Source organism: Rattus rattus, chromosome 5 (assembly GCF_011064425.1).
Source record: "Rattus rattus isolate New Zealand chromosome 5, Rrattus_CSIRO_v1, whole genome shotgun sequence".
NCBI lineage: Eukaryota > Metazoa > Chordata > Mammalia > Rodentia > Muridae > Rattus > Rattus rattus.
In genome coordinates, this window is record NC_046158.1 from 152,622,348 (window position 1) to 152,638,164 (window position 15,817).

At 49.9% G+C, this 15,817-nt stretch overlaps 1 protein-coding gene across 2 annotated transcripts in view; it reads left to right on the forward strand.

Annotated features, from left to right (window-relative positions):
• Positions 1 to 13,337: 13,337 nt before the first annotated feature.
• The window catches only part of Elmo2 (engulfment and cell motility 2), a 36,195-nt gene continuing 33,715 nt past the window's right edge, over positions 13,338 to 15,817 (forward strand). For both annotated transcript variants that reach the window (XM_032904810.1, XM_032904809.1), the window contains exon 1: positions 13,338 to 13,401. The gene's annotated coding sequence lies outside the window, so the exon portion shown is untranslated. The remainder of the gene's footprint in view (positions 13,402 to 15,817) is intronic.

Consider the following 15,817-nt stretch of genomic DNA (forward strand, 5'->3'; position numbering starts at 1 on the left):
AGCATCTTTGGGAGTAAGCTGTATACTCCAGCAGGGAGCAGAGCCTGTGTGAATATGTGCTGCGGTATCTTAGGAACAAGGACCCGACACAGGATTGGTCACATGGCCATATGAGGACGTTCATTCAGCAGGCGAAGGAAGGAAAAGCCACATCGGCTAGGGTAAGCCACCCTGCAGGGTGAGGAGCTCAGGAAGCTACTGAACCATGGGTACCCAGAGCACTCCTGGGACATCTACAGCTGGGCAGTTAGACAAAGGCCGGAGTAAAGGCTCTTACCCTGAGGAAAAGGTCGGCACCACCCATGCTGAGAGGAGGCCAGACTGGGTGATGGAGGAGAAAGGATGATTTTGAAATGACGCCCTGGCCCCGATCACAGCAGCAGACATTGCAGTTTTGATCACTAGCCTTCAGATCGTTGAGGAAGTGGGCTGCTGTGATGGCTCAGTGGGTAGAGGGGTAGGCTGTATAGCCACAGGGGTCTGAACTGGAATTCCCAGTCAAAAGTTGCCTGACTGTGTTCACCTATATCTCGGAGCCAGAGTGGGAAGGAGACAGGAGGATGCTGGTTGGGGGAGAGGGGACTGATGGCATCCAGCCTAGCTCCAGGTTCAGTGAGAGATCCTCTCTCACAGGAATCAGGTGGAAGATGATAGAGGAGGGCACTGGAGGTCACACACAGAGTCATACACATCTGTACAAACACGTGCACATGCACCACACACACATCCACCTACACACTTGTACACCCACACACTAACACATACACCACATTTGCACCTCACACTCACAAATACACATTCACAAACACTGACACACATTCACAAATATGCACATTGACACGTGCACACGTTTACACACACACACACACACACACACACACAGAGTTTACATTTCTCTGCTTACACTCTGGCTGTGAATATAAAAATGAGGGTTTATGACCCAGGTCATACATAGGGAATACTCAACAGATACTTGCAGAAAACAACCAGACAATCTGTCTAGAAGGGAGGGAGAGCTTCTTATACAGAATTCACCAGAGCCACGGGCCTTGTCCCCAGCCAAGACGGTCTCTGGGTAAGAGTGGTGGGCCTGCCTCCTCCATTCCTTTCATGATAGCTGCCACCGTTTCTTAACAATTGGATAGTTAGTTCTTCTGAAAAGTCCCAGTCAGTGCAGCAAAACTTTCTCAGGTGTCTGCTGGGCCCAAGGAAGCACAGACCAGGCCCCTCAGGTGCTGCTTTTCAGGGTGAAGACCAAGGGATTGCAAGAGAGGGGGAACCTTCATCGTCCAAGCTTATCTGACTGATTTTTCTATACTGGGAAGTGAACCTCCAGCCTTGGGCACGCTAGGTCAACACACAGCACATGCCTGTTCTTCTGTCCTCTCTTCCCTTTTGGTTTTGAGACAGGATCTCACTAAGTTGCCTGCGCTAGCCTTGGATTTGCAATCCTCCAGCCTCAGTCTTGAACTTACTTTTTATATAGCCCAGGCTGGCCCTGCATTTGCAACCCTCCTGCCTTACCCTTCTGTGTAGCTGGGATCTAGGCTTGCACTACCCATGTCTTCTCAGCCTGTTCCGAGATGCCCTGATCTGTTGGAACTCATGCCTCACACTTGGCTAAATGCTTCCTATTATTAATTAAGATTTTGTGCCGCCATCACCTGAGGTCTTTCTGCTGGCAAAAGCAGTTCCTGGGGCCAAGCCTGGTGTTGCTGGAGACACAGCTCCTGTTCAGACAAGTGCTCCTCCCACAAGAACCCATGCTCCCCCCCCCACTCTCCTGTATGCTAAAGTAGCCCATGCTAAAGTATGCCAGCACAGTTTCTTAAGACAACTTTGGAGGACGGGGAGTTGGCTCAAAAGTTAAGAACACTGGCTGTTCTTCCAGAGAATGTGAGCTCAGTTCCCAGCAACTCCAGCTCCAAATAATCCGACTGCCTCTCCTGGCTTGTTAGGTGCACATACCCACAGGCTGCCGCGTACACACAATAGTTAAAAATAAAATACTTCTTCTAAAAAGTTCTGAAAAGGGCTGGAGAGATGGCTCAGCGTTTAAGAGCACTGACTGCTCTTCCAGAGGTCCTGAGTTCAATTCCCAGCAACCACATGGTGGCTCACAGTCATCTGTAATGGGATCTGATGGCCTCTTCTAGTGTGTCTGAAAACAGCTACAGTGTACTCACATAAATAAATAAATAAATTTTAAAAGATTAAAAAAGAATTTTTTTTTGGTTCTTTTTTTTTTTCGGAGCTGGGGACCGAACCCAGGGCCTTCGCTTCCTAGGCAAGCGCTCTACCACTGAGCTAAATCCCCACCCCCAAAAAAAATTTTTTTTAAAGTTCTGAAAAGCTCGGCATGGCGGCACACACCTTTGATCCTCGCACTCTGGAGAAGGGGCACAGAGTGAGCTCCAGGGCAGCCAGGCCTACACAGAGAAAACAACAGCAACAAACCCTCTAAGCCCTGAGTTTGGGAGACGGAGGCAGAAGGGTGAAGAGTTCAAGGTCATCCTCAGCTACAAAACAAGTTCAAGGCTAACCTGGGCTAACCCTGTCTCAGAAAAATCAGGAGAGAGAAGGTGGGGTAGGGGGGGAAGTAGGGAAGAAGGAAGGGCAGAAAAAAAGAGAAATCTCCCAGTGTCCCTCAAGGGAAGCTTTTCGAGGAAACGTGCCAGGGGGCGCTCCAGACCTTAAGGGATGCGGTGTGGTTTCCAGAGCTCTGACCCTCGAGGTCAGAGTCCACTTGTTCAAGCCCCAGATCTGCTACTAAATAGCCGTAGAGCAAATGGCTTAATTCTGTAAGCGCCAGCTTAAGCCTGTGAAAAATGGAAGTAATAAGAATAATTCCTGATCCAAAGAGTCGGGGGTGAAGGTTCAACCCGATGCAATGTGCAAGTCCCCAGGAGTAAATAAATTAATGCACAATCCTTACAATGGCGCCTGCCCTCCACCTCTAGTTACACTGGTAAGTGGTCATTATTATTTTCATTGCCATGTGTGCTGGAAATTTTGCAAATCTCATTGACTGGCCTCCTCCCTACACACACACACACACACACACACACACACACACACACACACACACACACTCACACGCATACCCTTGGCTCCCTGTTCTAGCATGCCTGTCCCCCAAGGCCATCTGAGCTTTTCCCCTTGGGGCTGACAGCTCCCTGCTCCCCACAGTCTTCAAGGGGCCCGTTCTTTCTTCCCTCTGCTTCCACACGCACAAATATGCCAGAAACCTCGGTTCCCAGAAGAACGATTTCCTCAAATTAAGTTACCGTGAATTATGTGCACCCAGCCCCTGAGAGCCAAAGCAGACTGGCTGGCTGCCTCGTGCCCTTTGCTTCCTGCTTAAAGAACCAAGTCCCCATACATTTCTTCCCTGGGCTGCATCTGCCCGTTTTAAACCGTTCTGCCTCTCTTTCTATCTGAAGCGGAGTGCCGTCCCGAGAGAGACAAGGTAATGTCTCGGACGCCTCAGACCTGGGACTCGGACAGAACCAGGCTTGAACGCCAGCTTCCTCTTAAGCAGATGACTCAGGCCTGAAAACAATGGCTGCTGCAGGGTTTGCCTTTGTGAAAGGGGAGGGCTACCAGACTGTGCAGCAGAGGATCAAATGAGAAGGGGGCTTGGCACAGACTCTCATTCTTCAACCAGTCTTTGAAGGTATAAAAAGAGGCCAGCAAGATGGCACAGCAGGGAAAACTGCTTGTTGCACATGCCTGTTGTTGACCGAGTTTGAGTCCCAGAGCTTACACTAGAAGGAGACTCCTGAAAGTTGTTCTGGTCTCCACATGTGCCGGGGGGATAGATACACACACACACACACACACACACACACACACACACACACACACACACACACACACACTTGAGTGCACATGCACACACACATGCAAATCACATGCACACATGCACATGCATATCACACACGCAAACACACATGTATATCACACATGAACACACATATCACACACGAACATGCACACACACTGTGGTGGTTTGAAGAAAAATGACCCCCCCAACCAGGTGTGGTGGTGCAAGTCTTTAATCCCAGCACTCAAAAGGAAGAGGCAGGTGGATCTCTGTGAGTTCAAGGCTAGCCTGGTCTACAAAGCCAGTTCCAGCCTATCTAGAGCTGTTATACAGAGAAACCCTGTCTTAAAAACAAACAAACAAACAAGAATGGCCCCCATAGGCTTGCATATTTGAATGCTTAGTCCTCAGGGAATGGCACTACTTGACGAGGATTAGAGGGAAGGTCCTCGATGATGGAGTAGGTATTATCTTCTTAGATGAAGGGTGTCACAGGGGTGGACTTTGAGCTTTCAAAAGCCCAAGCCAGGCCCAGTGTCTCTGTCTTCCTGCTGCCTGTGGATCCAGATGTGGATCTCATTCCTTCCCCAGCACCATGTAGGCCTGCGTGCCACCTTGCTTCTGAAACTGTAAGCCAGCCTCAATTAAATGTTTTCTTTTATAAGAGTGGCTGTGGGATTAGAGAGATGGCGCAGTGGTTAAGAGCACTGACTGCTCTTCCGGAGGTCCTGAGTTCAATTCCCAGCAACCACATGGTGGCTCACACCCATCTGTAATGGGGTCTGATGCCCTCTTCTGGTGTGTCTGAGGACAGCTACAGTGTACTCCTATAAATTAAATAAATTAAAAAGAAAAGAGTTGCTGTGGTCATGGTATCTCTTCATAGCAATAGAACCATGACTTAAGGACACACACACACACACACACACACACACACACACAGAGAGAGAGAGAGAGAGAGAGAGAGAGAGAGAGAGAGAGAGAGAGAATGTGTACATGCATATATGAATATGATCAAAAGGAAGTACATTTTAAAATTAAAGGGGTGAAGAATTCAAGCCAGGAATGTCGGAGGTGAGGATTCAACTCCACTCTGAGTTACATGAGCCCTTGTTGTATTAACAACAAAAAAGACTCTGAGGATGGTCTGTCATGAAGTTTGAATTATTGTGCTTACTTATGGAGTGTGGGTTGCTTACAGAAGTTTGTGAGACCTCGAAGCAGCCTCTTTAGAAAATCTTTTTTTCGGGGCTGGGGATTTAGCTCAGTGGTAGAGCGCTTGCCTAGGAAGCGCAAGGCCCTGGGTTCGGTCCCCAGCTCCGAAAAAAAGAACCAAAAAAAAAGAAAAAGAAAACCTTTTTTCCAGCATGGTTGACGGCTTTCCCATAGCCACAGAGATGGAGCCCTCCCTTTTACTTAACCTTTCTCAGTCAAGTACCTCTGAGACACGCCTCCTTACCCCCAAGCCATGACAGCTTGGGTGGAATCCCAGACAGTTGGCTGGGAAGTGTCAGAACCCACCAGAATCTCAGGGAAAGGCCCAGTGACCCTCTTCATCCCCTTCTTCTCTGGGAAACGTCAACGGCCTGCGCCACTCATGGTCTCTCGCAGCGAGGCTCAGCTGAACTCGTGAAGACAGCAGCTCTGATGCTCAGAGGACCACATTCTACACCATGGTTCGTCTGACAGAGTCTGCGGACGCTGCTGCTGGAAGGACCGGGATGTTGCTATGGAAGGAAGCAGTGCAGTGTCCAGTGTCTCATTGCTGGTAAAAATCATCAGCTTAGAAGGGAAAAGGTTTCTCTTAGTTCACGTAGGTTGAAGTCTATGTGCAGGTGTGGGCTGGCACAAGTTAAGCCGAGGCCTGTGATTGGACGGTGAGAAAGCTGGGCGGGCACAGAGTTTTGGTAAGGGGAGAGAGAGAGTGAAAAGAGAAAAGAGGAAAACCAAGACCGAGGCAGAGAAGGACAACCCAGATCTGTGTAGCCTTAAATGGCCATAGGTAGTTATGAATATTTCTTAAGGGACGGATTTCTATACGCCATTTATCTTGGTGGGTGGTTAATATCTTTATCAATTGATTGTGAGTTTACTGTATGGACATATTGTGGATTGAAGATTTAACATATAAATCTGATTGCTAAATGACAGCTGATTGAATCTTAATTTTAACGGGTTGCTGGGAGTTTATACCAGGGGACAGTTACTGGGAGTGTGGGTGGAGTCCAAGACAGAGAGCCACGAAAGGCCAGCCGCTGCTGGACCTCTAGTGTCCTGATTTTACCAGGTAGCTGGGATCAGAGAGTTCCTGGCTGGCCAGCTGGGCGAGGGTGGCTAGCAATGGGAGCAGGGCCGCACTAGAACTGGCCGCTGCTAAGATGAGAATACCCTGCAGATGCCATGTGGCCCTACGGTGTTGATACTAGCGCTGCAACAAGTTCACAATCTGGAAGATCCCAGTCCGTGGTGGGTGGGCACTACTGCGTCTTAGATCTGTGATGATATGGTGCATTGTGGTCTGAGCTTGCAAAGGACGAGGCCTGCCCAAGTCATGGCTACGCCTAGTCAATGGGAAGAGACTGGTGTCCCACTGTGCCCTTTGAGGACATACCCCTGTGACCTAAAACCTCCCCAGGCCACACCGCTTTCTAAACAGCACCAGGCTGAGGGCTGAGCCTATAACACATGGAGATATTCAGGTTCTAATACCGGCTACTACTGGTTGTCAACATGCAGGATCTAGACTCACCTAGGAGACAGGTCTCTGGGCACGTCTGTGAGGAAGTTTCTAGACTGGGTTCACTGGGGTAGAATGTCCACCCTGAACGTGGATGATGCCATCCCATGGCCTGGGATCCTGGTCTGAATAAAAAGGAGAAAAAGAGAGGTTGGGGATTTAGCTCAGTGGTAGAGAGCTTGCCTAGGAAGCGCAAGGCCCTGGGTTCGGTCCCCAGCTCCAAAAAAAAGAAAAAGAAAAAAAAAAGGAGAAAAATAGCTGAGTACCAGCGTTGTCTCCCTCTGGTTTCTGACTTCGGATGTAACCTGTGTGACCACCTGTGTCACGGTCCCGCCGCCATGCCGTCCCCACCATGATGGACTGTTCCCTTGAACTGTGACCTGAAGTAAATGCTTCCTTCCTTAAGTTGCTTTTGTTGCTGTTGTTTGTTTGTTTTTCCAGAAGGAATGAGGAAAATGACTAATTTAAGGTCCAAAGCAGAGGTGGTGGCACCAGGGATTGGGAGTAGGGGACAAAGTGACTTGATCTGGGAGGAGGGGAGAGACATTTCTGGTGAGGAGAGAGGAGCTGGGAGCAGGGGCTGGGGACAGAAGAAGCTGTTTTTTAGTTTATAGTTTCTTCCCTCCAACTCATTAAAACAAGAGGTCATCAACTAAGGGAATGAGGACTCACAAACTGAGATGAAAAGATACCCAGGGGCCTCTGCGTGCTGCCCAGGGCCACGTGGAACAGCAGCAGCATTGGCCTACTGTGGAGATGTTGTAGTTTGCTCTGGCCCTGCTCAGTGCTGGACCCTGGTCTCAGGAGGGTCAGGATTCCTCCCAGCAGTAACTGGGGAGGGGAGAGGGCATCAGAGTTGAGGACAAGGGAGTAAAGGAGGGGTACACTGAGCAAGATGGGGAGTGAGGCCCAGGGGTGGGGCTGGGGAAATAATGAACTGTGTAGCAAAGTAGGTCAAAGGGATTAGGGAACTGGGAGGGGGTGTTTTCCTGTGCTCCAGTTTCAGATGTCATTATTAGGGGAACTAAAAAACTAGGGGAAGTTTGCTCTGTAAATGCTGAACTGTTTAAGGCTCGGAGCTAGGGAGATGGCTTACTGGGTAAAGTGAGGAACTGGGTTCAGATCCCCAGATCCCACATAAAAGCTCAGTGTTACCACATCTGTACTCCAGCATGGGGTTTGGGGGGCAGGGTGTAGAAGAAAGGTGGATCCTGGGAGATCACTGGCCAGCCACTGCAGTCAGAACAGCAAGACTCAGTTCAGTGAGAGATGCTATCTCAGAGGATAAGGAGAAGGGGGCTGGGTAAGATGTCGCCTCAGGGAAAGGAGTTGCCCAGTAAGCTTGACGGTTTGGCCTTGATCCCTGGAAGACGTGGTGGAAGGAGAGAACCAACTCCTGAAAGCTGTCCTCTGCCCTCACATGCACACACACCGTGGTACACATCTCCCCTGCCCACCACTAATAGTAAGGAGGAGAGCAATACAGGAAGATGCCCGGCATCAAGTTCTGTCTCTCTCTCTCTCTCTCTCTCTCTCTCTCTCTCTCTCTCTCTCTCTCACACACACACACACACACACACACACACACACACACACAGGTTCACTTACATATGCACCTGAGCATGTGTACATGGACATGCATACACAAATTCAAAACATATAATTGAATTCCTTTTACGTGCCCAGTAGCCAAGTGCTCCATATTTACTGTGTCCCAATGAGTGTCCATTGAAGCTGGCACTGTCACTGTCCCATTGCATGGAGTCCCAGAAAGATCGAGAATCTCATCTGGGGGTATATGCTGAGATCCAGCCTGGTGTCACAGGGTAAACTGAGGAAGGCAGGAAAGGTGTCAGCGACTGGGGGGAGCAGAAGTTGCTTACTTTTGGTAATTTTTCTCTTTAACTCTCTGCTATTTTGTGGCCAAAAGTCACTGGCTTCTGGCAATTAACTCCTGCTGATAGCGGCAGGAGATTAAGAAATTTAGTTATTTGAGCTCTTATCTCTCTGGCTCAAGGGCCCCTTGCTGGTCAGGTGAGGGGCTTAGAAGTCCTTAACTCTTTGTGAGCCAGAGAGAAAAGAAAAAGAAGAAAGTCAGGCATACACACAGACACGTGGACACACTCACACATGCTAACACACACAAACACACCTTGGTTGGGCCTGACCACCTGTTTCACCAATTCCACACGTGTTCATGCATACTTATACGCATACACATCTACCTACACCTGTATGCATGTACATATATATAGACAGACAGACCCATACATATATAAGTTTGGTAGATGGGGCAGAGTCCCAAATGCCACACTCTATTTCTTCTCTCAGGTAATATATACCTTCTAGACAAAAGTTCTCTTTTTTAAATTTTACTTATTTTATGTATGTGTATATATGTATGAAGACACTGTAGCTATCTTCAGAAGCACCAGAAGAGGGCATCAGATCCCATTACAGATGGTTGTGAGCCACCATGTGGTTGCTGGAAACTGAACTCAGGACCTCTGGAAGAGGAGTCAGTGTTCTTAACCACTGAGCCATCTCTCTAGCCCTAATAAAAGTTTATAAAATTACTTCATAGATACAATGTTACACAAAAGGGGAGTTGCAGAAGGATGTTGATAATAAGTTCAAAGCAGTATTTCATTCTTCAGCTCATTATAAGTTCAAAGCAACAGTTTCACATGGCCTCACTTTACCATAGTGCACACCTGTGGCTTCATCCTTGGGTCTAACCTAGAATGAATGTTTTTCCTGGATCACACATCTGTCCCAACCCTGTTTCTCTTCTTAGTGCAATTTATGAAGACTCACTGTGTTCCTTATTATGCAGCCTTTACTTGCTTTTCTTTTTTTTTTTTTTTTTGGGTTCTTTTTTTCGGAGCTGGGGACCGAACCCAGGGCCTTGCGCTTCCTAGGTAAGCGCTCTACCGCTGAGCTAAATCCCCAGCCCCTTTACTTGCTTTTCTAAGAGGAGGGAGCACATTCTGTTCTTGATTTTAACTTTATTACACTTTTCTGGCAAAACAACTAAAACCACCTCCTTGAACTTTCTTCCTAAAACGGTTTGAATCAAGTTGGGAATTCTATAAAGTCATTCATTCATCTAAAGACCATTAATTCATGAAAGTTCATCTCCACGTTGATCTGGAGGAAATTTCCCCAACAGGGTGGGCTGCTGCCCAGGAATCATTAGGCCAAACAATAGTGGCAGGAAAGGCACAGTAGCAGCGAGAAGCAATCCCAGGATGAAGCCTCTGGGGCTGGGCCTCTCCAGAGCTCACCCGTTACAGCCATGGAAAATGGCAGGCCATCTCCAGGAAGTTCGCTTGCTTGCTTTAGCCTTTCCTGGATGGTTTCTGACAGGTTTACAACAGCAGAGAGGTCAGTACTACCTCAGTGTGTTGTGGGTTCAGGCTATTTTGGCTCTCGGCTGAGTTACTCCACTGACTCAACCACAGCCTCAGGCAGGGGACCTGACCACAGCTGCCCAGTGGTTGAGCTGGAGTCGCATGAGCGGGGAAGGGGGGGTGGGGGGTGCGATGTGTGCTGGAAAACTCTTCCTTTTGTGCTGAGTGGAGTTGCCCATTAGGGGCAGCTTATCTAAAAGAAGGGAGCATTGCCCAAACTTGGGTGACAGGACTCTGTTCAAAGAACGATCTTCTTAAGGAGGGGAGAAAGGGACAGAACCAACACAAAGTGTCTCTGGTCTCTGCAGCTTCCTGTCACCCTGTGAGTTAGACACTAGCCTTCCAGGAAGCTTCTTTACCACTAAAGATAGCCACTCCATCAACTGAGCCACACCTCCAGCTCTGTCCGTGACTTTTTAGACAATGTTCTTGTTACATTAATGGACTGATTGATTTTCTGTCAGGGCGTGAGTGTGGAGGTCAGAGGACAATTTGCAGGAATCAGTTCTCTCTTTCCAGCACGTGGGTCCACAGAATTAAACTCAGTTCATTAGGCTCAGAAGCAAGCACCTTTTGGCCTTTGAGCCATCTTGCTAGGTCCAGCAGTGAGCTTTTAAAGAACTGATCCTAGACTCATGCAACCTGGAGGGGGAACCTCCTTAAAATCTCATACGCCTAAGAACCCACAGGCAAAGACGAAAAGAAAAAGAAGTGCAAGTCCCAGAGCGAATGTTTCTGGGAACAGTATGACCAGAATCGGGAAGAAGAGGATGAGGAGCAGGAGATACAAATGCTAAGGAGGCTCTCCCTCAAGGTGGTGTGAGCGCAGGGTCAGCTCTTTAAAGTCATGGACAGCACAGCGCTGGGGGATGTCAGGAAGAGTTCCTGGTCACTCTCTGCTGCATAGTGACTCTGAGACCAATAGAGCCTCAAAGGTCACTGACAGAGGACAAGGCAACTGTCTCTGAGTGAGTGTCCTGTGCCAGTGGAGGGCTTTCTGCCCCCCCACGGGGACAACAGCATTCTCCACATGGCGGCTCTGTCACTACCCTGCACACCATGGCTATTACAGGGTCAAGGTTGGGTGCAGCCCACAGGGGGAAGAATAGGGAGGGTGTGCCAGCTCCCCAGAGCTCACCACTTCGCACCTCAGCCTGAGGTTTCATGCCTTCATGTCCACTGCTGAGAAGGAGGTTACCCAGCTGGCTTTCGATCTTCGTCACACATGAAGTTGGGAAGTGAGTCATGGGGGAGAGGTGGGGCAGCCTTGTTACTACAGAAGCAGGGAGAAGGGTCCCTGGTGGACAGCTAGCAAATCCCATCAAGTCACTGCCCACAGAAGTCTAATTTCCAGTAGGTTCTATTCTAAATGGTATTAAAGGTGGCTGAGTAAATATCCCCGGGGGGCTTCGGGAAAGAGAGGTGCTGAAGTAACTGAGGAGGGAACAAGTGAATGTTGTCCAAGAGGAGCTGCAGAGCTTCCCGTGGTGCTAGGAAAAGGCTAGAGGACAGGACCTGGCATCCTTTTATGGGGCAGGGAAGACAGGCTAATCTCAGCACAGGAGGCTCACTGAAGCCCATCGTGAAGAGTGGTAGGTTGCTCAGCCAGTTGTGTGGGACTTTGTCCTGATTGCACACGGCCTTGTGGAGTATGGAGTGGGAAGTTGGCTGAAGAGGGGAGGACCCTTAACAGGGCAGCCATGGGAAAGCCGTCGTCGGTGGCGAGGTGAGACTTTCTGGTGGTGTGGCTGTTGGTGTCCCCACACTTATGTCAATAATCTCTCACCCATTGTGCTGGTTAGCTTTTGTCAACTCGGCACAAACCTCGGTTGAGAAAATGCTTCCGTTAGATTAGGCCTACAAGCAAGTCTGTGGAGCCTTTTCTTAATTGGTGATTGACATGGGAGGGCCCAGCCCACTGTGGACAGCGCTACTCCTGAGAAGGAGATCCTGGATTGTTTAAGAAAGTGGGCGGAGCAAGCCAGCAAGAAGCGCTTCTTCTTGGCCTCTGCTTCTTGATTGCTGCCTTCCCTCAGTTATGGACTGTGGAGGTGTAGGCGGAGTAAAGCCTTTCCTCCCCAAGTTGCCTTTGGCCATGACGAGGCTCCTACAGAGCAGCAAAGAGCCTTGGGTCCAGAATGGTGATACAGGCAAGGGTGGCTACCTTATGTTCCAGAATAAAGCTATGTTGGAACATGGCCATATGCACTAAAACAAAGACAGAGACCAGCTGGAAGCATGTGTGTGAACCTATTGGAAGTGTGGCCAGTCGGCCCCTAACGAGGCCTTATTAGCACCGTGACTGTGAGGGTAACTTTGCTTCCTGGGCACCACCCTATTCACCAGCTGATAAGAATCCTCTTCAATTCTAAGACGTTTGCAGGAGTCAGTGTAACTGTGTCTGTAAAACTGCTTCAAAGACAGTGAAAGGTGGCCATTATTTCGTCTCTCTGCTGAGCGTCCCATTCTTTATAGAATGGGTAACAAAATGTCTGTCTTCTGGCATTGTCCTAAGGATCCGCTAAGAGAAATGATTAAAAAACAAAATTTGGAATTAAACAGGGAGATGGCGTTTTGCTGTATAGTTAGTCACCGACTGTATAGTTAGTCCCGTAAGACCCCTAGTCTTTTCTTCTGCAACTGGGGATCGCGTACTAGCCCTCCCTACCAGCCTGCTGTGAGCTTTAAGGGAGATGGCAGGAGTGAGTCCTTGGCGCTGTGCCCGGCCTTGTTAGATCCGCAGGTGCGGTGACGAACGCCACCTCCCACGGATCCCTACCAACAGCACAGCTGAGCTGTACCCCTCTGCCTCTGCTCAGCGCCCACGGTCAGCCCTGGGTGCCGGTATAATTAGCTCCATCTCCGTAGTGAGCAGCCGCGGCTGCTCATAGCCTCTGACACGACTGTCACCTCCCACTCAGTTCCCTAAATCAGCTATTCCCTTCGTTGAGTCGATCAGGTGAGCGTCACGGGAGGACAGCTTGCTCCTTACAACAATGGGTCCCAAGGACCCAGAGCGCGCCCCCTCCCCGCCCCTCCAACCTCCTTCACCCTGAGGCTGTGTACAGAAATAAAAGAAAAAAAAAAGTTTGGGTGGGGAGCAGCCTCTAGTGTCTGCTGGGAAATCACGTTCCTTCAGACCCAATAGACTGCAGAAGAAAGGTAGTCTATCTCTTTAAGAGGCCTCCGCGGAGGGGAGGGGCCGGCCGGCGTCGCTCCAGCCCGCGCCCTCTGTAAGGCCCGCCTCCTCTTTAGTGACAGACAAACAACCCAGTGGAAGTGAGAATTTTCGGCTTGACGGCAAAGCGGAGCAATAGAAGCCCGGGCCGGCCCGTGCGGGGCGGGGCTCTAGGAGGGCGGGGCGGACGAGGCCAGAGGAGCGGCGGCGGGACGCGGGCGAGGAGCTGGGCCTCGGCAGGCGCCGGGTGAGTGAGGGGCGCGCGGGGCTCGAGGCAGAGGGACTGAGTGTTGAGGGTGGGGGACCTGGGACCGAGGATGGGATTGAGGCCGAGGGCAGCGTTTGCTCGACCTCCAAGCATGGGCACGGTGCCGATTCGGTCATCCTCCTGCCGTCGGTACCGGCCCTCTTTCCTTCTCCACTGCCCGGCTTCGGTCCAGGCCGCTCTCATCCGCTTTTTCCCCCGCAGCGCTGCAATGCCCGGGGTGTTCCAGTGCTGGTCTCCACCCTCCTCTTTTCCCCGGGCCCTGCAGATCTGATCCTTTGCCGCCCTCCCTGGGCTTAGGCTGCTCCCGGGCCTGGTTCTGTTCCTTCTCCATCCCTCGCTCTGGCCACCCTCAGAGTCCGCCCCTTGGTCTAGTATAGTAAACTTTTTTCATCCTCCCAGTCTTCCTTCTGAAGGCTTCCGGGGTCCCGAGTTCTGACCCTGGTGTGGCACTCTGAACACTCTGGTGTTCCTACACACGAGTAGCTTTGCAACTGTTTGAAAGTGTTGATTGACGTCTGCCTGTCCCAGCAGGTAGGAATGCCCACAAGGAAGAAGCTCTTACCTGATGTTGCTCCATACGCCCACAGTGTCTCAGCAGGGCAGACACTATGAATGTTTACGAAATGAATGAACGAAGGGCTTGGGTTTGTCTAGAGGAAGGGGATGCAACCCCTGACGCCCCATCTGTTGGGGATGGAAGCCACCTTTTGGAATGCTTCCTTCGTGTCAGGCACTATGCCAACCGGGAGTCTCTGCAAAGAAGAAATAATGCAAGTCACACTTGTTAATTAAACTTTCCTAACAGTCACATCTCAGGAATGTAAAATACGCAAGCAAAATAGTTTATTAATGCTTTAGTTAATAAATTTCAGAATGCAACTAATAATTCAAAGAACCAATGTAAAAATCGTGTTGATGGAGTTGTTGACTTTTTTTTTTTTTTTTTGTGCTAACTCCTTGAACTCTGGTGTGCTTCGCACTTGGGACAGCCCGTCTTGCTTCACAGAGACACCACAGCGGCCATTTGTCAAGTGGTGGGTCAGTAACCACACGGCCAGGGTGGCTGCCTTGGCTCGGTAGGGTGCACGTGTGAGGGTGTTTAATTCCAGTTATGGTCTTTTGAGGAGACTATCATTATTTGCACTTATAGATTAAAGATAGCAAAGTTCCTAAAAGATTTTACCTGCCCACGGTTCGTGATCAAAGGAGACAGGGCTAGGACCTCTGTCTATTGTTCTTTTTGGGGAAGGAGTAGTTTGAGAAAGGGTTTCTCCGTGTAGCCCTGGCTGTTCTGGAACTCTCTGTAGACCAGGCTGCCTCTGATTAAGGACATGTTTCACCGTGCCCAGCTTGTCTTTTGCTCTTGAATCTTGTTATTCTTTTTCTGTTCTGTGCTGCTTCTAAGAGGTGCCAAGAAAGTTTGGGGAGCAGGGTATGCGGACAGACTAGACTTCTTAAAACTGTGGTACCAGTATTTAGCATATTCTAGCATGCTCTCTGCTTAGATCACGCCTTCCTAGGCAGCTCACAAGCAAACGGGTAAGAAAAACCTGTCCGTGGCTTGGGGGTGTGCACCTTTAGCCAGAGCACTATAGAGGCTAGGGCAGAAGGATTCCCTTACCACAGAAGTTCAAAACTAGCCTGGGCAGTGAAGTGGGAAAAGAAAAACCCACAAGGCAAGTCCTCTGCTGACCAAGTCACCGGGATCCCTTAGCTTACCTGCATTAATGCAGCCTGGTCGTAGGGGCAGAGCAGGAAACCTGTGGTCTGTAAGAGCTCAGAGATGCTGGGGATACTGGGACTGGAGTTGCCATCATGGTGAGTTAATTCCTTAGTCACTCACTGTGTGTTCTCCAAGAGGCCAGTACTGTTCTAGGCCCCTTGAGGTGACTAGACAGTGAAGTGACAGCCTTCATCTTCAGGGTGCCCAGGATGGTCTCGGAAAGGCAGGATCGCGTCCCGTAAGACGACGTGTGGGAGAGCACCTGGTGGGAGAGGACCAAGAATCCCTAGTGTGTTGGAAGTTGCCAAGTGGTGTCTTGACCTAGCTGCATGAAGTATCCGTCGCCCTTGCCCCTGAAGCCGAGCCTGAACTTCTGTGCTGGGTAGTGTTTCTTAGCTTTCTGGGTCCCTGTGTGCAAACTGCTTGGTTTGTTTACTTCCCTGCCTGGCTGCTTAAGGCGCTTGAATTCCTCATCCATCTCTCTGGGAGTGCTCACAGAATTGAAGTGGCTAGGACCTATTGGCTGAGTGACCATCATGTACCGCCATTTTGCTGGGCTGTTATGGAGCCAGCACAGGGTCTCCTGGGCAGAGTAGCAACAACACCACTTTTTCTGTGGGGGTTTCCTCCCTGTTTCCATCACACCTGTTCTCCACAGCGTGGCAGGTAGTG